Below are 26,703 nucleotides of genomic sequence, written 5' to 3'. Positions count from 1 at the left end.
GCTTGAAGTAACAGCTCGAGGGGCTCCGAGGACCTCCTTTGCACGCTGCTCTTGTGTGGTCTGCGTCATTAGTAGCATCGAGAGGCGGGTGTTGACTGTAGTTGAGAGAGAGAGAGAGAGAGAGAGAGAGAGAGAGAGAGAGAGAGAGAGAGAGAGAGAGAAACACACAGACGAAGTGGAGCAGAGAAAACCAATTATGGAAGTGAAAAACGATCATAGCGGAGTGAACTTAATCGGTTGAGGAATAAGGGATTGGAATCTATGAGCGACGAACACAAAGGAGAAAGGGGAGGAGAGTAGTAGTAGTAATAGGAGAGAGAGAGAGAGAGAGAGAGAGAGAGAGAGAGAGAGAGAGAGAGAGAGAGAGAGAGAGAGAGATTATATATGAAGAGAACAAAAAGAAAGGAAAAGCAAAACAGAAGAACGAAGGGGAAAGCAAGAGAAAAGAACAAAGGCTAAAGCAAGTGAAGAAAGTGACGTATAGGATGTGAGGCAGATTCTCCTCCCACGCGACCCTGGACACGAGAGAGAATTATTTTCCGAGCAGCTTTAGCCTAATAATATTGCATTGAGGAGAAAAGCGTGACTATTTTTTTCAAACTGCAGCTTTTACTTTTGTGAAGTGTATAAACTATCTTGTTCCCTTTAAACAACGCTATTTTGTGTATGTGTTTGTTTGAAGTGTGGTTTATGAACTGCTGTGGGAGCAAATTTGACCATTTCTCAGTATATTGTTAGGAAAATAGTGTATGGATGTTGACTAAAAAAAAAAAGAGGTTTGGATTTTGTGGAGAACTATGAGAAAACGACATTCTTTTATGGAGAATTTTGCATCATCATACTATGCATTTCAAACTGTAGCCAATATTGTGTTTATAGTTCGTCAACTTACAACAGGCTTCCTCCTCTCCCTTAGACTCCCTTCATTATTTTTTTTCAGGAAGTCGTGGCTGGTTTATTGCATGTTGTTTTATACTGAGCTTACGTCCATCATTCTTCACTACTTTGTCTTAAATAAAATTTCTCTCGTCCCCTGCACCACCCAGACAGACAACCCAGACAGAACACACACACGCTTTCTCTCCCCTGCTCTCCCTCTTTCCCTTCCTCTCTCCACCTTTCCTCCTCCCACCATCACTTGCAGAGCCCAGACGGCCCACACGCGGTCCCTCCCCCTCCCTCTCCCTCCCTCCACTTTCTTCCCGTCCCCGTTTTGTGCCAAGGTCTGAGAGGCCACTGGCGGGACACTGATTTGGAGGGTGAGTCAACAAGCGAACCAGGGAGTCCAATTTTTCCTTGTCCTACTCAAATATGACGAGGGGAGGGCGAGGAATCTGTAAACATATCTGGCGAAACATCGAGGGGCGGGAGCGAGGGGAAGACTGGCTGCTGGCGGGCTGGCGGGCGAGCGGGCGTTCTCCTCCCCTCTCTGCCGTCCCCTCTCCGGCCGTGCTGCCTCTCGCTGTTTGTTGACCACCGGCCGGGCAGACGCTTCCTCGCTGCTGGGAGAAGGAACAGGAAGAAAAATAAATAAGAGGAGTGGTTGGAGAACTCTCAGTGGCGAAATAACAGGAAAAGAAGCCCGCAAAACAGTCCCCATACACTAGGAGTTAAATGAAATGTATATTAAGTTGGAAAGCTGCCTTGATACTCCCCTCTTATAAGTGTTCAAATCGTAGAAAGAAGGTGATACAGACGATCGAAGGCTATTTCAGAGTTTGCCAGTGATAATGTGGAAAGGATTAAGATACTGGTTAACTCTTGCATTAGGAATTTGGACAGCACAGTAGTGAGATAGTGTACAGTAATATGCAATGTGGCCATGGGAGGGGTGGGGCAATACAGTTAGCAAGGTCAGACGAACAGTTAGCATGAAAATATCGTTGAAAGGTAGAAAGAAAAGCAACATTGCGCTGAAAGATGAGGTAGAAAAGAGGCAGGCAGAGCAGCTGAGACTAAAAGCATGTGAATGTACTCGATCCGAACGAGCTGTGTGGGCAGGAAAAAAGTTTGTATAAATAAATGTGTTTCCCGTCCTTTGATTACTCTGACTTTAATTGACATTGTTCCCCGAGCTCTTAAACTACACTTTTATTGGTGTTTTAATATTTTCAGACTTGCACAACGCTGATAACTACTAACAGGATGCACGACGCTCCGGCAATATAGTAATTAAAAACAAGTCAATTTATTTCTCGCCGGGGTTTTTATTAGATCGCAACGTCTGTATTATTAACCAACAAAACGTAACACTATAAATTTTACACATTATTAAGCTGCATCTAATTATGAAACAATCGCCATACATTGCCCAGTATTTATCAAGGAATTGGCAACGTATTAAACTCAACTCACGACTCACAATGCAGGGAAGGGAAAGGGGGAAGGGAAAGAAGGTAAAGTGAGAGGGAAAGTAAGGTAGGATGTAAGATGAGAGGGAAGGGAAGATGTGAAAGAAGGTAAGGTGGGAGAGTAAGATAGGAGGGAAGGTAAAATGTAAGGTAAGACAAGGCAAGAGGGAAGGTAAGGTGAGAGAGAAGGGAAGGTGACAGGAAAGGGAAGGTAGGAGGGAAGGGAAGGTGGGAGGAAAGGTAAGGTGGGAGGGAAGGTAAAGTGAAAGGAAAGGCAAGTTGGGATGGAAGGTAAAACGAAAGGAAAGGGAAAACGAGAGGGAAAATAGGAGACAAGGTAAGGTAAAATGTAAGGTAAGGCGAGAGGGAAATTAGGATGAAAGGGGAGTGAAAGCGAAGGGGAAGGGAAAACGAGAGGGAAAATAGGAGACAAGGTAAGGTAGAATGGAAGGTAAGGCGAGAGGGAAATTAGGATGAAAGGGGAGGAAAAGCGAAAGGAAAGGTAAAGCCAGATAAGGTGATGGAAGGTGAGAGGAAAAAGATAGCAAGAAGACTCGTTAATATTACACCTCCCACTTTTCCTGGCTCCTCGTACCCTCGGAAAGGACTCCCACGTGCCAGGGTTCGCGCGTAGCCTCCCTGTACTCGGGGAAATAATGCTTCTAATAATACCCTTTGTCACACTTTTAATAACACTAATACTTTTTTTAATCGCCACCGGTGTCGCCTCGCTCTTTATTGTCCGCTGATCAACATAATTAACGCTCAACATAATTATCGTACACAAAATACCAGCTCTTACTTTTCTTTATTTTTCTGTCTGTCTTTCTTTCCATCTTTGTTTATTACCTTTTTTCTCTCGCGCACCTCCCCTCACCTCTTCCCCCTTACTTTCCCTCTCCTCCCTTTCCCACACCTCTTTCCCTCTTTACCCTCAACTATATTCCTTCTCCCTGATTTCCCCTTCCTCTCACCTCTTCCCTTACCTCTCATTTTCTTCCTCTAACCTATTTCCCTTACCTCTCCTTCTCCCTTTCCACCTCACCTTCCCTCACCTTCCCTTCATCTTCCTTCCCTTCCTCTTCACCTCATCTTCTTACCTCACCTCCCTTTCCCTTCACCTGTACCTCCCCTTCCCCCTTGCTTCTTCTTTTATTTATTTTCTCTTCCCCTCTTATCCTCTCCTCCCTTTCCCTTCACCTCTACCTCCCCTCCCCCTCACCTCTTCTCTCCTCCCCTTATCCCCACCTCCTCTCCCCTCCCCCCTCCCCCTCCCTTCCCCTCAGGCTTCCGGTGCTGGCGAGGAGCGAGTCATAATAATCTGTTCCTCGTCTCCCGCTTCAACAGGTGAACGACTCGCCGCTAATTTATCTCCCTCCCGCACCTGCCTCCCTACCTGTTTACTTACCTGCCTGCCTTACCTTCCCTCTCCTTCTCTCCTTCTCTCCTTCTCTCTCTCCTTTCCTGCTTACCTGTCTTCCTGCCTGTTTTTCCTCTCCTTTTTTTTTCTTGCCTACTTATCTGTCTATCTACCTACCTGCTTTTCTTCCTACCTGCTTACCTATTCTTACCTACTTTCCCTTCCCTTTTCTTTTTTTTCCCCTCTATTGCCTGCCTGTCTACCCACCTACTTACATATACCTACCTACCTCTCTACTTTCCTATCGACCTGTTTTCCTTTCTTCCTGCCTTCCTCCTTACCCTTTTGCTTTTCTGCCTGCTTTTCTCTTTTCCCTTCTTCCTTTTCCATCGTTTTTCTGCTCCTCTTTCCTCTAAGTCTGTTTTACCTTCCCTTCGTCCTTCTCTACCTCACTCACTCTCCATTCTTGCCACTTTTCCCATCTAATTTACGTCTTCTTTTCCGTAATTCTTTTTTTCTTTCCCTCACTTTTTTTTCCCTTCCTCGCTTTCCCTGTTTCTCTCTTTCATTCCCTCTCTTAAATTCTTTCTCTCTTTCTCTCTTGTCTTATTCACTTTCTTCTCCTCCACACTCTGCTATTCCCCTCCATGTTCCATCCTTCCCTCCAATTCCATTATTCACTCTCCTACCTGTTCTCTTTCCCTCAGTCTTCCCTTCCAATACATCCTCCTTCACTATTCATCCTCTTCCCTTCCCTTCCCAACGCCTCTTCACCCTCTTACCAACCCATCCATTTCCCTTACACATTCCCCTCCCTTCCCCTCCCTCTCCTCATTCCCCTCTCCCTCTCTCTCTCTCTTTTCCCTTCCTTCACCTCTTCACCCTCCTACTACCAACCCATCCCTTCTTACACATACCCCCTTCTTCCCTTCCCCCCATCCCCCTTTCCTACCTTTCTTTCCTTCATCTCCTCACCTTCCTACCAACTTATCCATCCCTTCCTCCTGCTCATATCTCCTCCCCCTCCCTCTCCTCATCTCCCCTTCCTCCTCTTCACCTCCCTGCACCTCCTCCTCCCGTCTTCGTGAACAACAATAAGATCATTTTTGTCTGAGTCCCGCGTGTGTGTGGCTCCCGACGTTCGCCTCCCGTTATAAATCTTCCCGACCTTATTATGAGCGGTTTGTGCCCAGACGCGAGATTAATGAGGGAGGGAGGGAGAGAGAGAGGGAGGGGGTAAGGAGGGAAGGTGGGAAGTAAGGTTAGGTGAGAGGGATGGTAAGGTGAGAAGTAGAGTAAGGTGAGAGGAAAGGTAAGGTGAGAGAGAGAATGGAGGGTGGGAGGAAATGGAAGGTAAGGCGAGAGGAAGGTAGGAGGGAAGGTAAGGTGAGAGGGAGGGCAAGGTAGGGCGGGAGAAAAGGAAAGGCGAGAGGGAAGGTAAAGAGGGAGAAAGGTAAGGCTGGGGGAAAAGTAAGGCAAGAGAAGGAGAAGGAAAATAAATAGAGAAAAGAGGTTAGATGGAGATAGAATGTTTTTGTTTTACCTCACCTTCCCTTCCCTTCCCTTCCCTTCCCTTCCCTTACCTTACCTTACCTTCCCTTCCCTTCCCTTCCCTTCCCTTCCCTTCCCTTCCCTTCCCTTCCCTTCCCTTCCCTTCCCTTACCTTCCCTTACCTTCCCTTCCCTTCCCTTACCTTCCCTTCCCTTCCCTTCCCTTCCCTTCCCTTCCCTTCCCTTACCTTCCCTTCCCTTCCCTTACCTTACCTTACCTTCCCTTCCCTTCCCTTACCTTCCCTTCCCTTCCCTTCCCTTACCTTACCTTCCTTTCCCTTCCCTTCCCTTCCTTACCTTACCTTACCTTACCTTACCTTACCTTACCTTACCTTACCTTACCTTCCCTTCCCTTCCCTTCCCTTCCCTTCCCTTCCCTTACCTTACCTTACCTTACCTTACCTTACCTTACCTTACCTTACCTTACCTTCCCTTCCCTTCCCTTCCCTTACCTTACCTTACCTTACCTTCCCTTCCCTTCCCTTCCCTTCCCTTCCCTTCCCTTCCCTTCCCTTCCCTTCCTTACCTTCCCTTCCCTTCCCTTACCTTCCCTTCCCTTCCCTTCCCTTCCCTTCCCTTCCCTTCCCTTACCTTACCTTCCCTTCCCTTCCCTTCCCTTCCCTTCCCTTACCTAACCTTCCCTTCCCTTCCCTTACCTTACCTTACCTTACCTTCCCTTCCCTTCCCTTCCCTTCCCTTCCCTTCCCTTCCCTTCCCTTACCTTACCTTACCTTACCTTACCTTACCTTACCTTCCCTTACCTTACCTTACCTTACCTTACCTTACACATGCTCTTAACTCACTGTCAACACTATGCCGCGTCCTACTTCCGCCGCCTCACCTGAGAATATAATGTTGTAGTGTTATTATCTTTTTACTTAGTGTGGACATTGCATAAGGTCAGAAGGTAAATAATACATGTGTTTTGTTCACTTCGTGCTTTAGAAGACCGTTGTTTGGTGAAAGACATCTGGGAACTTTACATAAAATTAAGCAGCACACACACATACACATGCAAACAAACAAACAAACAAAAAAACCACACACACACACACACACACACAAAAGGCCATCTAGTGCAGCATTCGGGCCAAGGTCAAGGGAGATACGTGATGGTGGTGTTGATGGTGGTGGTGGTCGTAGTAATGGTGGTGATGTCTGCATTGATGGTGATGATTTTTCTTTTCTTTTTTTACGTGTTCGCCTATAGCACGGGTAGGCTTTTCTCAGGGGCCTGGTGGTCGGCCCAGGCCTGTCATGGCGCAGGCAATTTTTTATAGTGGAGCCATTTATTCTTAGCTCATGCTGCCCCCCGGAACTCATTCTTGATTCACTTGGACGGTTTCTTCTTGAGTCCGGGTTGATGGGTGGTCTTCTGGACAGCATGTGGGTAGTCTTAGGCCACTCGGCGGTGACTGAAAAATCCCAGGTGGTAGCGTGGAGATTCGAACCCGCGTCGTCCAGCACGCGGTGAATGCAGGGCCCGCACGCTAACCACTCAACCACCGCCTACACAGATGAATGATAGTGATAGTGGTGATGGTGGTGGTGGCTATATTGATGGTGTTGATGGTAGTGACGATGGTGGTGGTGATGGTGGTGGTGCTGGTAGTGGTGGCGAGAGACACATTACAAGCCTTCAACCACCATCACTCCTTCAAACTCCTTCCCTCGTGTCCCCACCATTTGTTTCATCCCTTTCCTTCCCCTCCTTCACTTAATCAACCCATCCATCAAGCATTACCATTCCTCTCCCTTCTTGGAACCCTCTCCTTTTCCTTTCCTTTTCTACCCTCCCTTTTATTTCCTCTCACCAATAATTCGGTTCCTAATACAAAAACAAATTCCATTCATGAAGCATTACTATTCCTCTCATTTTTTCCTTCCCTTTCTACCCGTCCCTTTCTTCCTCTCTCTTCCTAATGGTAACACAAAGCCCTTCCATTCTATTCTTCCTCAACAAGCACACTCATTACCCTCTACTTTCACATCCTTTCATACTGTTTTTTCTCTTCCTTTTTCCCTCCCTCTCCACACTCCTTTTCCTTACCAATAAAACCTCAAATATCTATGTACACCACTCTCTCTATACACTCCACGCACTCTTTCCATATTCATATCATCATTTTCTCCGTTCCCAATACCCATTTACTGTTTTCCTTCTTTTCGACACTCCCTTCCCTCCCTTATTCATTTCCTACCTTCTTATTCCGATCCCAAATTCATAGATACCATTTTCTCCATGCACGACACGCACTTCTATTCCCTCTCCCTCTCTTTCCACATTCCATTTCCTTCATTTTACCCTAACTCCCCTTCCTCTATGCAAGCCCAAATCACTACCACCACCCTCTCCTTCCACTCCACTCACACACACACACACACACACACACACACACACACACACACACACACACACACACACACAGTCATTTCACGCACTTCCTCATCCTTTCACACCATCACATTTCCATTCAGCAGTTTCACACATTTCCACCCTCGTCATCTAAGTTTATTTTCACTCTTTCTTTTACCTCCCCCTTTACCTGGTAGCATCATTTCTCCGCTCATCCCCGCGTCTCAAGGGAAGGAGGACGCGGTTGGGCTGAGTCAAGGTGGGCAGGTGAGGTGAGGTGAGGTGAGTCAGGTGAGAAGGTGAGAAGTCGTCGTGTACCTTTCATTCTCTCTTTGCCTCACCTGACGTAACGTGTGTAGTGATTGCACGTAAAGTTGGCTGATGAATAGGAGGAGAAGGAAGAAGAGAAGGAGGAGGAGAAGAAGGAAGATATAGAAGAATACACAGATGATGAGTATGAACGTGGGAAAGCAAACGAAGAAAAGTGGGTCAACGAACAGAAGGAGAAGGAGGAAGAGGAGAAGGAAAATGTAGAAGGATAAATAGATAATGAATATGAACGTGAGAAAGCAAAAGAAGATATGATGAAGTTTGCATTATATAATTCTACGGGAGAAAAACACGTGCTCCTTTCCAGACATGAAACATATATCTAAAAGGTACCTGGAGATGCGGGGTATCGATCCCCGTACCTCTCACATGCTAAGCGAGCGCTCTACCATCTGAGCTACATCCCCTTGGTGGAGGTGCCGGGGATCGAACCCGGGGCCTTTCACATGCAAAGCGAACGCTCTACCACTGAGCTACACCCCCTTGGGGATGACGGCCGGGTGTGTGAGATTTGAAGTGTGTGTGTGTGTGCGTGTGTGTGTGTTTTACAACAAAGGAGATAGCTCAAGGGCACACAAAAAAGGAAACAATAATAAAAAGAAAAGCCCGCTGCTCGTTGCTCCTAAAAAGAATCCAGAGGTGGCCGAAAGAGAGGTCAATTTCGGGAGGAGAGGTGTCCTGATACCCTCCTCTTGAAAGAGTTCAAGTCGTAGGCAGGATGAAATACAGATGAAGGAAGATTGTTCCAGAGTTTACCACCGTGAGGGATGAAAAAGTGAGGATGCTGGTTAACTCGTGCGTAAGGGATTTGGACAGTAAAGGGATGAGCTTTAGTAGAAAGTCGTGTGCAGTGTGGCCGCGGGAGCGAGGTAGGCATGCAGTTAGCAAGTTCAGAAGAGCAGTCAGCGTGAAAATAACGATAGAAGATAGAAAGAGAGGCAACATGGCGGCGGATTTTAAGAGGTAGAAGACTATCAATAAGAGGAGGAGAGCTGATGAGACGAAGAGCCTTAGACTCCACTCTGTCCAGAAGAGCTGTGTGAGTGGTGCCCCCCCCCCCCCCACACACACACACACGTGAGATGCATACTGCATACGAGGGCGGACAAGGCCCCTGTATATGGATAGCAACTGCGCGGTGGAGAAGAACTGGCGGAGACGATACAGAACGCCCAACCTCGAGGAAGCTGATTTAGTGAGAGAGATTTGAAATTTCCAGTTAAGATTTTGAGTTAAGGATAAACCAAGGATATTTAGTGTTGAAGATGGTGATAGCTGAGTGTTGTCAAAGAATAGGTGATAGGTGTTTGGAAGATTGTGTCGAGTTGATAGGTGGAGAAATTGGGTTTTTGAGGCATTGAAGGACACAAGGTTCCTTTTACCCCAATCGGAAGTGATAGTAAGGTCTGAGGTTAAGCGTTCTGCAGCCTCCAGCCTGGAGTCATGTAACTCCTCTTGAGAGGGTCCCCGTTGAAAGAAGATGAATAATGCAGAGTGGAGTAATCAGCGTATGAGTGGATAGGACAGTTTGTTATGGAAAGAATGAATAATAGGAAGAGAGTGGGTGATAGAACAGAACCCTTTCGAACACTACTGTTGATAGGTTTAGGGGAAGAACAGTGACCGTGTGTGTGTGTGTGTGTGTGTGTGTGTGTGTGTGTGTGTGTGTGTGTGTGTGTGTGTCTGTGTCTGTGTCTGTGTGTGTGTGTGTGTGACCGAGTGAGAGAAATTATAAAGAAAAAAAGCCAGCCATATAGGCAATTAGACAGACAGACAAATATACCGACCGATAAATAGACAAATAGGCACAGACAAACACAAACGAACATAAGCAAGAACGTACACATACAAACACACACAGTCGTCGTGTACCTTTCATTCTCTCTTTGCCTCACCTGACGTAACGTGTGTAGTGATTGCACGTAAAGTTGGCTGATGAATAGGAGGAGAAGGAAGAAGAGAAGGAGGAGGAGAAGAAGGAAGATATAGAAGAATACACAGATGATGAGTATGAACGTGGGAAAGCAAACGAAGAAAAGTGGGTCAACGAACAGAAGGAGAAGGAGGAAGAGGAGAAGGAAAATGTAGAAGGATAAATAGATAATGAATATGAACGTGAGAAAGCAAAAGAAGATATTATAAAGTTTGCATTATATAATTCTATGGGAAAAAAACACGTGCTCCTTTCCAGACATGAAACACATATCTAAAAGGTACCTGGAGATGCGGGGTATCGATCCCCGTACCTCTCACATGCTAAGCGAGCGCTCTACCATCTGAGCTACATCCCCTTGGTGGAGGTGCCGGGGATCGAACCCGGGGCCTTTCACATGCAAAGCGAACGCTCTACCACTGAGCTACACCCCCTTGGGGATGACGGCCGGGTGTGTGAGATTTGATGTGTGTGTGTGTGTGTGTGTGTGTGTGTGTGTGTGTGTGTTTTACAACAAAGGAGATAGCTCAAGGGCACACAAAAAAGGAAACAATAATAAAAAGAAAAGCCCGCTGCTCGTTGCTCCTAAAAGAATCCAGAGGTGACCGAAAGAGAGGTCAATTTCGGGAGGAGAGGTGTCCTGATACCCTCCTCTTGAAAGAGTTCAAGTCGTAGGCAGGATGAAATACAGATGAAGGAAGATTGTTCCAGAGTTTACCACCGTGAGGGATGAAAAAGTGAGGATGCTGGTTAACTCGTGCGTAAGGGATTTGGACAGTAAAGGGATGAGCTTTAGTAGAAAGTCGTGTGCAGTGTGGCCGCGGGAGCGAGGTAGGCATGCAGTTAGCAAGTTCAGAAGAGCAGTCAGCGTGAAAATAACGATAGAAGATAGAAAGAGAGGCAACATGGCGGCGGATTTTAAGAGGTAGAAGACTATCAGTAAGAGGAGGAGAGCTGATCAGACGAAGAGCCTTAGACTCCACTCTGTCCAGAAGAGCTGTGTGAGTGGTGCCCCCCCCCACGTGAGATGCATACTGCATACGAGGGCGGACAAGGCCCCTGTATATGGATAGCAACTGCGCGGTGGAGAAGAACTGGCGGAGACGATACAGAACGCCCAACCTCGAGGAAGCTGTGTGTGACCGAGTGAGAGAAATTATAAAGAAAAAAAAGCCAGCCATATAGGCAATTAGACAGACAGACAAATATACCGACCGATAAATAGACAAATAGGCACAGACAAACACAAACGAACATAAGCAAGAACGTACACATACAAACACACACAGTCGTCGTGTACCTTTCACCCTATCTTTGCCTCACCTGACGTAACGTGTGTAGTGATTGCACGTAAAGTTGGCTGATGAATAGGAGGAGAAGGAAGAAGAGAAGGAGGAGGAGAAGAAGGAAGATATAGAAGAATACACAGATGATGAGTATGAACGTGGGAAAGCAAACGAAGAAAAGTGGGTCAACGAACAGAAGGAGAAGGAGGAAGAGGAGAAGGAAAATGTAGAAGGATAAATAGATAATGAATATGAACGTGAGAAAGTAAAAGAAGATATGATGAAGTTTGCATTATATAATTCTACGGGAGAAAAACACGTGCTCCTTTCCAGACATGAAACATATATCTAAAAGGTACCTGGAGATGCGGGGTATCGATCCCCGTACCTCTCACATGCTAAGCGAGCGCTCTACCATCTGAGCTACATCCCCTTGGTGGAGGTGCCGGGGATCGAACCCGGGGCCTTTCACATGCAAAGCGAACGCTCTACCACTGAGCTACACCCCCTTGGAGACAACGGCCGGGTGTGTGACATTTGAAGAAGAAGAAAAGTGGGTCAGTGAACAGAAGAAGGAGGAAGAGGAGAAGGAAAATGTAGAAGGATAAATAGATAATGAATATGAACGTGAGAAAGCAAAAGAAGATATTAAGAAAAAGAGAGAGAGAGAAAGGAGGAGCAGGGAGAAGTAAAAGAAGAAATAGAAAAGAAGGCAAATCAAGATGTAAAGAAAAAGGGAAAGAAGAAGGAAAAGGATAAGAAATAAGAAGTAGTAGGAGAAATTGATGATGATAATGATAGAGAAAGAAAAAGATATAAAGAAATGAGGAGAGGAGAAGAAGGAAGAGGAGGAGGAGGAGATACTTGAAGTGGAAGAAATAGATGTTGATTAAGAAAAAGAAATAAAAGGATAGAGACAAAAAAACGAGAGGAGAAGGTGAAAGGGAAGGAAGAGAAATATAAAGTTAAAGAAATAGATGATTAAGAAAAAGAGGAAAAAGGAGCTGTAAATAAATAAAGAGAGAAGGAGGGCAAAGGAGAGAAGTGATAATATAAGTGGTGGAGGAAAGGAAAGGAAGATTAAAAAAAAAGTTTGGAAATATCAGTGAAGAAAATAAAATCGTGCTCCACTTTTCATACGTTTTTTTAATTTTTTCGAATCGTCGCCGTGTTGAAACGTTGCTAATGTGGGAGGGAACGTCTGGCGCAGGTGTGTTTATTAGGGAGCCCTGCACGTGGACGCCGACACACACACACACACACACACACACACACACACACACACACACACACACACACTCACTCACTCACTCACTCACTCACTCACTTTTTCTTTCCTCACTTTAATTATCCATGCAGTAGATAACTCCATATTTTCTTGTGTGTGTTTGCGTATATATTTTTTACGTCAATATGTGGATGCTAGTTGGTATATCATTGTTTTATTATATTATTATCTTTATTATTATTATTATTTGGCAATACTGATACTCCCTTCCTCTTTTCTTCCGTCTTTTTACTTCTTCTCCCTCTTCTGCTGCTGTTTTTTCTTCTTTATTCATTCTTTCTTTCTTTCCTCTTCATCTTCATCTTCATTTTCTTTTTTTTTCTTCCTTCTCTCCCCCTCCCCTTACTTCGCCCATACGGAACAAAGCTATTCATATCATTGCATTCAGAAGATTAACGAAGCTCATTAAGCAAAAATAACAACATTCATATTGTGCTAAAAATACCTGATCGGTTACCTCGTTGACACGGCCATTCATTAGTGCATCAAAGACTCGGTAATTATTAATAAAAAATATATATGTACTCGTGGCTTTGAGGATAAGCTTCTTTCTCTCCATCAAACCCGACGAGAGAGAGAGAGAGAGAGAGAGAGAGAGAAGAAGAGAAAAGAGGAAGAGAAAAGAAGAAGAGAAAAGAAGAAGAGAAAAGAAGAAGAGAAAAAGATGAAGAGAAAAAGATGAAGAGAAAAAGAAGAAGAGAAAAAGAAGAGAAAAAGAAGAAGAGAAAAAAGAAGAGAAAAAGAAGAAGAGAAAAAGAAGAAGAGAAAAAGAAGAAGAGATAAAGAAGAAAAGAAAAAAAAGAAGAGAAAAGAAGAAGAGAAAAAGAAGAAGAGAAAGGAAAAGAGAAAAGGAGAAAAGGAGAGAGAGAGAGAGAGAGAGAGAGAGAGAGAGAGAGAGAGAGAGAGAGAGAGAGAGAGAGAGAGAGAGAGAGAGAGAGAGAGAGAGAGAGAGAGAGAGAGAGAGAGAGAGAGAGAGAGAGAGAGAGAGAGAGAGAGAGAGAGAGAGAGAGAGAGAGAGAGAGAGAGAGAGAGAGAGAGAGAGAGAGAGAGAGAGACACAGACACAGACACAGACACAGACACAGACAGAGAGACAGAGAGAGAAAGAGAAAGAGAGAGCGTGTGTATCTGGGTGCTTGCTCAATCTGATGCCAAATAAACACACGACTGACTGATGACTATGTTTGTGTGTAGAAGTGTGACGTGTGTGTGTGTGTGTGTGTGTGTGTGTGTGTGTGTGTGTGTGTGTGTGTGTGTGTGTGTGTGTGTGTGTGTGTCGCCGGGAGGTCCTACAAGATGTTGTAACCCGTTTGCCGGGTCACACAGGGGAGACGACACACTGTTTGTACTAGTGACACTTGACTTAAAATTCTGGTACTTTTAGGAGTATTTAAAGGAGTTCGTAAATGGGGTGATGAAACGGTGTCGCCTTTCTTATATGTATTTTATTCTACCTTAATACTACTTAATATTACAGAGGGTAAAAATATTGTTTAAACCAGCGACTGGCTTACTAGACTCAATGAGTTTTCAGGTTTTCTTTCACTATTGGTTACTGACGTTAACACTGGTATAATATTGAGTAAAAACTCACACAATAAAGTATCATAGAAATATAATCCTAAGTAAAACTAAGATAATAGAACACAATAGATATGTTAGATACGCTTTCCTCTATGGTAATTCTTCACCCATACTCACAGTAGCAACGATGAATGTTCTACCCATGTTGTCTAGGGAAGGACAACTGAGTGTCCAGCCACGAACAGAGTGCTGGTTAATCTGAGGTCAAGCCTGGAGAAAATGCTTCTTATATAGGCAGATATCGCGAGGGTAATACGTCAGGCGTGTGAGTCATACATCAAACTCACACCGAGCTCATACAATAATCTACCTAACCGACATGCTTAATTCACGCGGTGACGCAGCTTTGTTTTCATAACATTTTGTTCCGCGGCTGATCCTTTTGTTAGTCCTCGTTGAGTTTGTTTTTGCTTAGAGAGATAAGATGGTGCTATAATGGGCAATTACAATTGTGTATAGGTTGGTAAATGAACAGTGGGGACAATCATGTGTTGGAGTCCGTGTTGTGTTTTAGCGGTCGATACCGCTGTTGTCATCGGAAAATATTGCCGGTGAAGATGATGATGACACGAGTGGTGTCGCAGCCCTCGGCACCATATACCCCCCCCGTTAAAATCACGCCACGTCCTCTTGGCACAAAGCGTTCCGCCAGGCGGACGACCATGGATGTCCCAGACGGGGATGGCGGGATCGTGGGGGAGGAGTCCTGCGAGAGACGGGACCGGAAGAGACAGAAGCAGGACACCCACCCTGCGACGAAGACGACGCCGAGGAGGAGCAGCCACCCCCACCAAGGGAGGAAGGGGTCGAAGGCGGGGACCGGAGAGACGGATTCCTGGAGCGCGTGAAGTGCTGGAGGGAGGTCCAGCGGGGGGGCCAGAGACGACCCGGGCGACGGCGGCGGGAGGGGAAGGGGCCAAGGGAGTCTTGGCCAGGAGCGATGAGACCACGTCACGTCCGATGTGGAAGGGGGCGCGATGAACCGTCAGCGGGGCGTCACCGTCCATAGTAGCAGAGGCAGGGAGGCTGAAGGCGTCGGAGTGGGCACTACAGCCCATACCGAGGCTGAGGAGACCCGTCCCGTTGATGGTCTGCCTGTATTTGGAGACCGGGCTGTCCGGGCAGACCATGGTGACCATCTGGGGAGTATCGGTAGCGAAGACCCAGCCCGCAGGAGACGGGATGAAGACCGGGGGGAAGACTCTGAGGAGAGACTTAGAACACAGCGAGAGGGCGTCTGGGCGATCGAGAAAGAGAGCGATCTCGCAGCGCCGGACAGAAGTCGAGTAGACAGGGGCGACAGGGGACATACATAGAGCAGGTGGTGTTTAGTACAGCGGTCCAAGGAGTCTAAGAGCATATAGTGAGTGCGGTCTTCAGAAACCGCAAGGTAAGTGGAAAGCGTGTCGGTGTGCAGAAAATATGGCGTGCCATCAAGATGAAAAGGCAACGCGTCCATTTTAAACACATCGAACACGTCAGAGGGATCCCCTTTCATGGGGATTTGTAAGTAGAAGTGAAGGGTTCCTGAGGAAAGCGTACCTTTAGAAATAACCCTAGAGACATCTCTATACAATGCTAAATATTCATGTGCTGCAGGGAAAAGTAAGCCTGGGTAATGGAGTGACGCATTGCTGAGCACACGAAATAGTACATCATTTGGAAGGAGGAGAGGGGAAACCTGCGTTTGGGACAGCTGCTGAAGGCCAAGCTTGAGATTCAGAGTATCATGATTTAGGTCACTAAGTGCCAACTGAATGAGAAGGATAGTCTCCAAAATACGCATTTCCCCTCAATTTGCAAGGTTTTTAGTGAGAACTGACGGATAATAGCTGAGGCCAAAGCCGAGGCGGACTCTAGACGGAGATGGCAGAATGAATATGACGGAGGTCCCGAACTGTGGCGTTGAGGACTTCCTGATGGAGGTTAAGTTGACGTCTCTCTTCTGTGGACAGAGTGTAGAGCTGGGAGAGCTTCCCGTGTATCACATCTATTTGGGCCTGAGTGGCCGTACCGAAAAGGAGGTTTGCTACCGAGCCAAGGAAATCCACGGCTCCTCGCTTCTGGCGAGTCCGACACTGGCGTCCATCTCTACCACTCATAGCCGACAGAAAGCTGTTAAGATCTTTGAATAACTTCTCAAACTCAATGTGAAAAGAGTCTAGAGTGCGCCTGAGCAGACCAACAGTGGGGAACGATTGATTCATATGTTCAATCGACCATGAAACTTCCGCTGTTAGATTTGCCACGTTGATGAGAGGACGTTGGATGTCGTCCGTCTTGATGACGACGGGGACAACATAGTACCGTCCTGTCAACAGCATCTTAAAGACTGGGGAGAAGACGAGGCCGGACGAATGGGTTGCTCCGGGAGGGATCAAGGGAAGACAAGGAGAGGGCAACACCCAGGATCTGTAATTATAGGGGCATCAGTTCGTTGGTCGTTGGCGATACTCAAGAGGGCGTTCCATCACATTGGGGAGAGAAGGGGGTACCGTATTGGATCGTAATGAGCGACTGACACAGGGCTCTGAAGGAGCTGAGGGAACCAATGAGGGGACCTCTGAAGCATCTGAGGAGACAGGAGCCGGTGAGGAGAGCTCGGAAGGAGCTGGAAAGGACAATGGCAGCGGCTCCTCGGGGGAATAAGTCATGGGGAGTGGGTCCACTTCTACTACTTGATCAGGGAGAGGGTATGCACGCCTGACATTAGGAGAGTCATGGAAGCCAAGAGAGTCCTCGTGAACGACCTGAACATTATTTGTGTGAACTGTCTTGATCTTACCACCTCTAACATGACGCAGTCGTAAGACTACAGGGCTTATTTTTCTAGCACCCTAAAAGGTCCATTGAACAAGGGCTGGAGCTTCTTTGGTTCGCCCTTTGTACATACATGCCTTAAGTAGACCCGATCTCCTACTACCACCTGTTTGGGTTTGGATTTCCTAAACATTCTTTCTGACTCCTGCCATCCTATATCTATATTGGTCTGACATAGTTTATAGGTCCGCTGCGCGACACTAGAAGTAAATGCTTTATAGCTGTCAACATCATAACAAGGTTGGAGTTTATTCTCAAGCACTTCAAAAGGAACATTTGGGTCCCGAGAGAAAAGCAAGAAAATTGGTGAATCTTTCAGAACACGGTGGTAGGCAGTGTTGTAGGCGTGTGTTGCAACCGGAAGCATTTGGTCCCAGATACCGCGATTGTCCTCGCACAAAGTTCTCAAGATATTTATTAAGGTGCCATTAGGCCTTTCTATCACACCGTTTGCAGACGGGTGATAAGGAGTTGTCCTTAGATGATCAATCTGTAACAACTGAGTCAACTCTCGTAAGAGAGTGTTGACGAACTCCTTTCCTTGATCCGTGACTAGAATCGGCGGGATGCTGTGTACACAGACTACGTTCTTGTAGAACGCAGCTGCCACTTCCTTGGCTGCCTTCGTACGAAGGGGGGTTGCTACCAAGAAGCGTGACAGGACGTCTATCACTGTCAGTACATACCTATAGCCTTCGTCTGAAACAGACAAAGGTCCGACAATATCCATATGGACTCTGTCAAACGGTTGGCCAACCTCTGGATACCTCATAAGTGGAGCTGGCGAGGATCCCCTCTTCTTAAACCGACAACAGACAGGACAAGATCTGACATATTGCTCCACGTCCGCCTTCATTCCCGGCCAGTACGCAAACTTGCGACAGCGTGCCAACGTAACCTTAGTGCCTCCATGCCCTGCAGGTAGCATGGAATGCGCCAAAGCTAACGCGTTAGGAATGTAGCTTGGTGGAACGATAACCAGTCTTTTCTGCTTGTTGTATTCATCGCAAACATCGCGGTAGAGAATGCCGTTCTCACACACTTCACTAAGAGGCAGTTTTTTGAAGTGCCTCTTAGCTGCATTTAACGTTACATTGCTCCTCTCTGCAACCTTTCTCTCATCTCTCTCATGTACGTTACCACCGGTGGTTTGTTCAAAAGCATGCTTCAATTCTCTCAGTTCAGGATCGCGATCCTGGTGCTCCATGAGTCCAGCAAGACTCCAATGGAGAAACTTATCCTGTTTGTCATGTCCCTCCGGAGAGGCGACAGACATGTCCTGTCCACCCGTAAGGGTGACAGACATAATTCGAGCATCCAATTCGCCTTCTATCACGTCACTCTCCTGATTCCTAATCCTTGACAAAAATCTGCTACCATGTTGCTGGAGCCTGGGAGATAATCAATACTAAAGTCAAATTCTCCTAGAAGTGTCTGCCAGCGTGCAATCCTGCTGCTAGGCACTGTGCTTTTAACAGCCAAGTCAGTGGTCTATGGTCCGACAGGATGTGTATCCTATAACCCAAGATAAGGGGTCGGTTAGTACTGAGGCCATAGATGACTGCTAAAGCTTCTCTCTCTACCGCTGAGTAGTTACGTTCTGCTCCATTCAGGGTTCTACTAAAATATGCTATGGGACGTAAACTACCATTTCATCCTTTTGTTGCAACACACCACCTATTGCCTTATCTGACGCATCTGTGGTGAGATTGAAGGGCTTCCGGAAATCCGGAAAGGCTAAAACAATGTTAGTCGTTAGACTGTTCTTTAGTGTGCTAAATGCATGCAATGCCTCTTCATTCCACTCCAGATGTGTCTTATCATTCTTGGTTACTTTCCTCCCTTTGAGTAAATTATTAAGTGGGGATGCTATCTTGGCAAAGTCTTTAATGAATTTCCTATAAAAGTTAACCAATCCCAGGAAACCTTGAAGTTCTTTGACTGTTTTCGGAGGAGTGAGTTGTTGCACCGCCTGTACCTTTGAGGGCTGAGGCTTCAAGCCAGAAGCACTAACAATGTGACAGATAATCTACTTGCTCTTTGAAAAGGAACACTTATCTAGTCTTAAGGACAGGTGAGCCTTCTGCAGTCTGTCCAAGACGGCATGGAGGTTCTTTAGGTGATGGTCCATGTCTTTCCCTTGTACTATCAAATCATCAAGGTATACATGTACAATTCTTCCTGTCAGACCTATGAGAACTTGATTCATGATCCGTTGATAGGCTGCAGGTGCTGTTTTTAATCCAAAGGGGACTGTAGTGAATTCATAGAGGCCATAAGGTGTCGTGAAGGCTGTCAAGTGTTTAGATTCCTCTGCCAATGGGACTTGGTGGTAGCCCTGGCGCAAATCAAGGGAGGTGAATACTTTACTTTCCCCTAACTGTTGCAAAATGAGGTTAATGTTAGGGAGTGGATGTTTGTCATCAATCAATTCATCGTTCAGAGCGCGGAAGTCGAGACAAGTCTGACTCCACCATCCTTTTAGCAACAGGGACTAGAGGTGCGCTGTAGGGTGACGCACTAGGGCGTATAATACCCTGGGCCTCAAGGTCCTTGAGCTGAATCTCTAGTTCTTTATGATCTTTTACTGGTATTGGGTATGGCTTTGTATATATAGGCTTGTCATTTTTTAGCCTTAAAGTGTGAACATAATAGGGGGTAATAGTGAGTGGCTCGTTTTTTAGAGCAAACACATCAGGATACTTGCGGGTTAAGCCCTTCAGACAGCAATTTTCCCGTTGTGAGGGTAAAATAGCTCGTCTATCAGCTTATCGAGTACCATCTGCTTACTTGACTGGGTGACAGGCGGCTTTGTAGCTGGTTTTGTGACAGCCGCTACACATTCATTAGTCGATGATTGATAGTATTCTGAGTGACAAGAATAAATGTGTCCCATCACTTCACCTGTTGGCATCTCAATAGTTTCTTCAGTTGGGTTAGCATAGGGAATGATGAATTTACCTTTGGTTTGTTTGACGTTAGGAGTTAAGGTAACTAACCGAAATAAAAATGAAGAAGGGATATCATTGGACCTTGGGAGAAATAAGGCTTGCTGGGCTCTGCCAATCTCTGCCTCCAGAGTGACATACCCTGCCGTGCCTGGTAGCAAGGACGCCACGTTAATAGCGTATGCTTTCACTGGTACTTCCTCCATCTCGTCTAAAGTAGGTTTATGATCTTCTGGGTACAGGCTCATATCGTCCGCAGCCAGGAATGTACTTCCACTGGGTAGGCCCCCACCATTACACTAAACTGCCCAGGTGTGTCCAGCGGTGCAGCTACCACATTTTGTCTCCACATAAATTCTAGGCCCAACAAAACTGCTGTTGGTAACACTATACCTTGTGATATTACTACAAACTTTTCTATAATTTCTCCGTGCCCAAAGTCTACTACTACTTCGGCTATTCCTTTATTAGGGATTGGAGTCCGATCTACCCCTTGTATGGAGAGAGGTTCTGTAACTATCATCTTCCCGCCTACCTTCCTAAATAAATCTTCTTCTATTAGGGACGCTCCTGCTCCTGTGTCTAGCATTGCGTAAACCATCTCCTTTGATGCATTAGCGCCTACGCACAATCTCAACGTGAGGGCGTTGGTAGGGCCGTGGACTGCCGCAGCTACTCTGGGGTCGTGTTTTTTTTTTTTGTTATCGTGGGCAGTGTTGTCCCAGGAGCTACAGGGTGAGGGACCGTGTACTCCGGGCGCCAGGCAGCGCAAGGCGAGACAGGCTGACGCCTGTTTCGAGTGGGCTGGTACTGAGGGTACCGAGAGCCCGTTGGTGGGTGGTAGGCACCCCTATACTGCCTTCCATATGTGCAATCGCGAGCCATGTGTCCTACATACCCACAAGCATAACATGTAGGTGGCGTGGGCGCGTTCCCATATGGGCGTGTAGGTGGCGCGGCGTGCCGTCCTCCCTTTGGGGTATCGGGTAACGTGACTGGCCTGGAGGGCGTGGAGGACGGGCTTGTGAGACATGTTTGGGTCCGGATGCCTGGGTGGAACAGACGTTCAGCACTTTTATTTCTTTGGCGATATCGGCATCGGATAGCTTCGACTCTGGATAAGCTTTAATATACTCATACCCTTTCTTTAATACCTTCTGTGGGTCCCCCTGTTCGTCCTCCGTTAAGATGAGTAAGAGGGCCGGAGGGAAAGCCTCTCTGAGCCGTAAAGCGGTTATCTCAGTTAGGAAACTGGCATTGTCAGGCTTGAGAGCGATCAACTCGTCTCTCAATGTCTCCAGGCGGATGAGGAAGGTGCGGATGTTTTCTCCTGTCCGCCGTTTTGCCTCTCCCAATTCTTTCTGGAGGACCGAAAAGGTCCTTACTGTGGGAAACACACGTAGGAAGTCTTCCTTTACTTTTTCCCAATCCTGTCCACATCTAGTGATACAACCGAGGAGATGATCGCGCGCTGCTCCCAGGGCATATTGTTTGGCTAACTCAATCTTTCCGGTAGTGTCCCAATTTGCCTGTGTCCGGCTTTCAATATCCTCTATCCATTTCTTTGCTAGCTTATGGCATGGGAGGTTTGGTGCTTTGCTACTTTTTCTTCTCCACCACAAAAATATAAGAGTCCCTGCACTCTACTAAAATCATTCAAGGTATGACGGCTAAGTAGCGTGACAAGATCATCATGGGCAAGGGTGATCGATTTTCCATCTTCTTTTTTGGGGGGAGGGTTCTTGCCTTCGTCTGGCATTTTTTAACTCTAAAGTCTTATTCCCGTAATTCCAAGAATAACTGTCTTCTCCCTCGCTTTCGGATGTGGACATACACCAGTACAATACCAATATAAACCAATATAAATCGCAAGTTTCACCACAAGTTTCACCACAAGTTTCACCACATGTTTCACCACATGTTTCACCACCAGTTTCACCACCCCACACCTGACACCAATGTTGTAACCCGTTTGCCGGGTCACACAGGGGAGACGACACACTGTTTGTACTAGTGACACTTGACTTAAAATTCTGGTACTTTAGGAGTATTTAAAGGAGTTCGTAAATGGGGTGATGAAACGGTGTCGCCTTTCTTATATGTATTTTATTCTACCTTAATACTACTTAATATTACAGAGGGTAAAAATATTGTTTAAACCAGCGACTGGCTTACTAGACTCAATGAGTTTTCAGGTTTTCTTTCACTATTGGTTACTGACGTTAACACTGGTATAATATTGAGTAAAAACTCACACAATAAAGTATCATAGAAATATAATCCTAAGTAAAACTAAGATAATAGAACACAATAGATATGTTAGATACGCTTTCCTCTATGGTAATTCTTCACTCCATACTCACAGTAGCAACGATGAATGTTCTACCCATGTTGTCTAGGGAAGGACAACTGAGTGTCCAGCCACGAACAGAGTGCTGGTTAATCTGAGGTCAAGCCTGGAGAAAATGCTTCTTATATAGGCAGATATCGCGAGGGTAATACGTCAGGCGTGTGAGTCATACATCAAACTCACACCGAGCTCATACAATAATCTACCTAACCGACATGCTTAATTCACGCGGTGACGCAGCTTTGTTTTCATAACATTTTGTTCCGCGGCTGATCCTGTTTTTAGGCCGCGGTGATTGTGTTTTGGCTTAGAGAGATAAGCGGGTGCGTTAATGGGCAATTACAATTGTGTATAGGTTGGTAAATGAACAGTGGGGACAATCATGTGTTGGAGTCCGTGTTGTGTTTTAGCGGTCGATACCGCTGTTGTCATCGGAAAATATTGCCGGTGAAGATGATGATGACACGAGTGGTGTCGCAGCCCTCGGGGCACCACAAAGATATATTTACAACTTGAGCCTCTAAACTAAATCGTCTCTTCTTTTTTCTTCACACTTAACTAAACTTTTCCTCTCTTATCCTCCTCCTTACTCGTACTCCGGCTGCTCCCCTCTCATCTACCACTTCCCGGTTTCTTTTCTCTTGACTTTGAAAGGATGGGAAGATCGACAAGCACGTTGATGCCTCACTAATTTATAAGAAGTTGATTTTATTTTTCTTATATTGGTCAGAGTGTTTTATTATTATCTTGCGGTGGTCTCTTTTCACGTTCATCTTTATTGTTTTTGTGCTTATGATTATTATTTTTATTTATCTTATTTTTCTTATTATTATTATCTTTTCTTCTTTTTCTCCTTTGTTTTCCTTTTCTTTTTCCTTCTATTGTGGTGCCCTCTCGACATTCTTCTTATTCTCCTTCCTTATCATCATCATATTTTGCCTCTTCTCTTCTTCATCTTCTTCTTCTTCTTCTTCTTCTTCTTCACCACTCTCCTCCCCTTTCTCCTTTGTGTTCGTCGCTCATAGATTCCAATCCCTTATTCCTCAACCGATTAAGTTCACTCCGCTATGATCGTTTTTCACTACCATAACTGGGTTTTCTCTGCTCCACTTCGTCTGTGTGTCTCTCTCTCTCTCTCTCTCTCTCTCTCTCTCTCTCTCTCTCTCTCTCTCTCTCTCTCTCTCTCTCTCTCTCTCTCTCTCTCTCTCTCTCTCTCTCTCTCTCTCTCTCTCTCTCTCTCTCTCTCTCTCTCTCTCTCTCTCTCTCTCTCTCTCTCTCTCTCTCTCTCTCTCTCTCTCTCTCTCTCTCTCTCTCTCTCTCTCTCTCTCTCTCTCTCTCTCTCTCTCTCTCGTTTCTCTATTTCTGCTGTATTTTCTTTCATTAATGCGTTTATCCTCCTTCCTCTGTTCCTATTCCTTCTTTCCTTCGTCTCCTTGTTCCTACTTCCACCATTCTATTTCCTTTCGTGTGTCCATCCTTTCTTTCCTTTCTCTTATTCTTCTTTTCTCTCATTCTTTCTCTCTTTCTTTTTCTCTTCTCGTCTTTCCCATCCCTCTCTCCACTTCCGTCATATCTGTTTTTTTTATCTTTCTCTGTTTCTCTTTTATCTTTCTGTTATTTTGTCTACGTCAAGTCTCTTTCCTCCTCTGCCTCATTCATCTTTCTCCCTCTCCTCCTCTCCTCTCCTCTCCTCTCTTCTCTTTCCCTCTTTATAGGTTTTTCTCTCTCTTTATTCTCCCAAGTCTTTTACGTATATCTCTCATTCTTGCCTGTCCTCGTATTTTCTTTCCTTGTCTACGGTATTTTCTCGTTTCTTCGTCTTCTCCTTCTTTATTGTTATTGTTATCACGCTGTTGCATTGTTCCTTTTATTCTTCCTCTCTTTCTTACCGCTCTTTCGTTTTATCTTACTCACGCTCGTTTTCCATTTATGCACTTTCTCTTTTTTTCGTTTTCAGTGTTTTTACTTATTTTTTTCCATTTACCTTTTTCTCCTATCCTTCCCCCTTTGCTGTCTCGCACCTTTCAAACTTTCGTAATCTTTCTTAACTCTTTTTTTCTGTGTCCTCTTTTTACTTGAGTTTTTCCCCCACTTTACCTCCCTCAGCTTTACTGCCATGTCTGTTCCCCTCTTTTCTCTCTGTTTCCTCTGTTTTCCTTTATTTCTTCATCACGTATCCCTTTTTACTTCTCTCCGCTTCCCTTTTCCCTCTCCTTGTTTATTCTTTCCTTTCTTTTTCCTCCTTCTTCCATTTTGATTTCGTCTTCCTCTCTTCCTTAACCTTCTCTTTCCCCTTCCTCCTTCCGTTATCCCTTACTTCATCACATCTTCCTATTTTTCTTTTTTCCCACTTCGCTTTTTTCCGCTTCTGATTTCCTTCTTCTTTTCCCCTCATTACTTCTTCCTTTCCATTCCTCATATCCTCCCTTCCACAGCCCTTCCTTTCCCTTTCCTCTCCCCACCCCCATCCTTCCTTAGTCCTTACTCATTATCCCTCTCCTCACATTCCCCTCCCTCATTCACCCTCTTTCCATCCCTTTCCTGCCTCCTTTCTCTCCCTCCTCACCCTCCTCACAGCTTTTCTTCGTCCTTACACTAAGCTACTTTTCTTTCTTCTCTCTCCTCTCTTCCTCCCTTCCTGTTTTTCCTCCTTATTCTTCTGTTTCCTGCCTATTAACATGCATTAGTGTACGTGTATGTATGTATGTATGAATGTATGTATGTATTTATGTATGTGTGTGCGTGTGTCTGTGTGTGTTTGTGTGTGTTCCTTGTAGCAGTATTAGGTGTAGATCCAATTACTCGAAGATGAGCTTACCAAGATTAGGCCTATTGAGGGTTTGATAGGCAGGAGAAGGAGGGGAAAAAAAGGATAGAGGAAGGAAAAAGGAGAAAAATAATAATAAGTGGTGTAAGAAAAAGAACAAGAATAAGAACATAAACAAGAACAGGAATAAGAAGAACAATACGAGCGAGAACAATAATAGAAAGAAGAACAACAATAACAATGGCAGTGGAAAAAATAATGTAGAAAAAAATAACGAGAACAAGAAAAAGAAGAATGATATAACCAAGAACAAGAAGAAGAAGAACGATACGCACAAGAGAAATAATAAAAAGCAAAACAATAATAACAATAATAGTGTAAAAAAAAAGAAAGATGAAGAAAAGGAAGAGAGAAAAATATAATGTGAGGAATAGGAGACAGAAGGGCAACGCGAAAGAAAAGGGACATAAGACACAGACAGACAGACAGACAAACAGACAGACAGACAGACAAACAGACAACTACAAATCCCAACCCCAGGCGAAGAAGAAGAAGAAGAAGCATGCCCCCCTTTAAGGCAATATGCAACGCCTCCATAAACCAGACAAAACCAGGCGGAATAAAACAGTGAAGCGAAGCGCCGACCTTAGAGCAACAACGATAAATACTGTTTGTGGGAAATTGAACGTCAGGAAAAATTGCATTATGAATAAACAACAACAAAAACAAGTAATAAAATAAAGAGGAAGAGAAGGAGAGATAGAGAGAGAGAGGGAGAGAGAATTTAAGCGTCAAAGAACAAGAGGAGAAGGAGGAGGAGAAAGAGGGAAAGGAGAAGAAAGAAGAAGAGAACGATGAAGGGGGGAGGAGGAAGAGGAGGAGACGGCGTGACGAGGCAATCTGGTTCACGATAATTTGCCTACTAAGGATGATTATGTGAATTGAGGTCAAGACGAGGCCGGAGGAGGAGAAAGAAGAAGAAGAGGAGGAGGAGGAGAAGGAGGAGGAGGTGCAGTAAAAAGATAGGATTGAAGCGAGAGTAGGTGAAGAAAGAGTGGGATGAAATAAAGGAAAAAGGAAAGAGGGGGAGAGTAGAAGGAGAAGATAGGGAGAAGGAGGTTCGGTAAATAGATGGGGATTGGGATGAAGTAAGGAAAAAAAAAAGGGAAGAGAGGGAGAGGAAGAAGAGGAGGAGGTGGAGCAGGTGGAGAAACAGAGGAGCAGCTGGCTGTTCTCCAGGTCGGGAAATGGAGGTGGTGAGGAGGTGATTGGCGGTGGTGGTGGTGGTGGTGGAGGTGGTGGGCTAGTGGGTGAAGGGTGGAACAGCTGGTGGAATTTTGTAGGTGAAAGAGGGGATGAGGAGTAAATGGGGAAAAAGAAGTGATAGTGTTAGTAGTGGAGTAGGGAAAGTTGTGGTGGTGGTGAATGGAGGTGGTGGTAGTGATGGTGGTGATGAATTTGTTGTTGGTGATGGAATAACAGTAAACGTGAAGGTTCTTTTTACGTCACACTCGTCTTGTATATCATTCGGGTATTTCCTTGTAAGTTCTTCAAGTGACTAGGAAGGATTTTTGTGGTACATTTATCGACTTTATGTTTAGTATGCGTAAACGTGAAGGTCATTTTTACCTCACACTCCTTGTATATCATTCGGGTATTTCCTTGTAAGTTCTTCAAGTGACTAGGACGGATTTTTGTGGTACATTTAGCGGTTTCATGTTTTGTATACGTGTTTAAGGAATCAGATTGCGCCAGACTCTCTCAGCTTCCAGTCTCCTCCT

At 45.4% G+C, this 26,703-nt stretch overlaps 6 non-coding genes across 6 annotated transcripts; all 6 read right to left on the bottom strand.

The window, feature by feature from the left end:
• Window positions 1–8,281: 8,281 nt before the first annotated feature.
• Window positions 8,282–8,354, bottom strand: Trnaa-agc (transfer RNA alanine (anticodon AGC)). The gene has a single exon. It is a non-coding gene; the product is annotated as a tRNA-Ala (tRNA).
• Window positions 8,355–8,358: 4 nt separating this feature from the next.
• Window positions 8,359–8,430, bottom strand: Trnaa-ugc (transfer RNA alanine (anticodon UGC)). The gene has a single exon. It is a non-coding gene; the product is annotated as a tRNA-Ala (tRNA).
• A 1,735-nt stretch (window positions 8,431–10,165) lies between these two features.
• Window positions 10,166–10,238, bottom strand: Trnaa-agc (transfer RNA alanine (anticodon AGC)). The gene has a single exon. It is a non-coding gene; the product is annotated as a tRNA-Ala (tRNA).
• Window positions 10,239–10,242: 4 nt separating this feature from the next.
• Window positions 10,243–10,314, bottom strand: Trnaa-ugc (transfer RNA alanine (anticodon UGC)). Its single transcript has one exon. It is a non-coding gene; the product is annotated as a tRNA-Ala (tRNA).
• A 1,212-nt stretch (window positions 10,315–11,526) lies between these two features.
• Trnaa-agc (transfer RNA alanine (anticodon AGC)) lies at window positions 11,527–11,599 on the bottom strand. Its single transcript has one exon. It is a non-coding gene; the product is annotated as a tRNA-Ala (tRNA).
• Window positions 11,600–11,603: 4 nt separating this feature from the next.
• On the bottom strand, window positions 11,604–11,675 carry Trnaa-ugc (transfer RNA alanine (anticodon UGC)). Its single transcript has one exon. It is a non-coding gene; the product is annotated as a tRNA-Ala (tRNA).
• Window positions 11,676–26,703: the final 15,028 nt, after the last annotated feature.

This window comes from Eriocheir sinensis, chromosome 47 (assembly GCF_024679095.1).
Source record: "Eriocheir sinensis breed Jianghai 21 chromosome 47, ASM2467909v1, whole genome shotgun sequence".
Taxonomy (NCBI): Eukaryota; Metazoa; Arthropoda; class Malacostraca; order Decapoda; family Varunidae; genus Eriocheir; species Eriocheir sinensis.
This window is presented reverse-complemented; position numbering and strand designations above follow the sequence as displayed.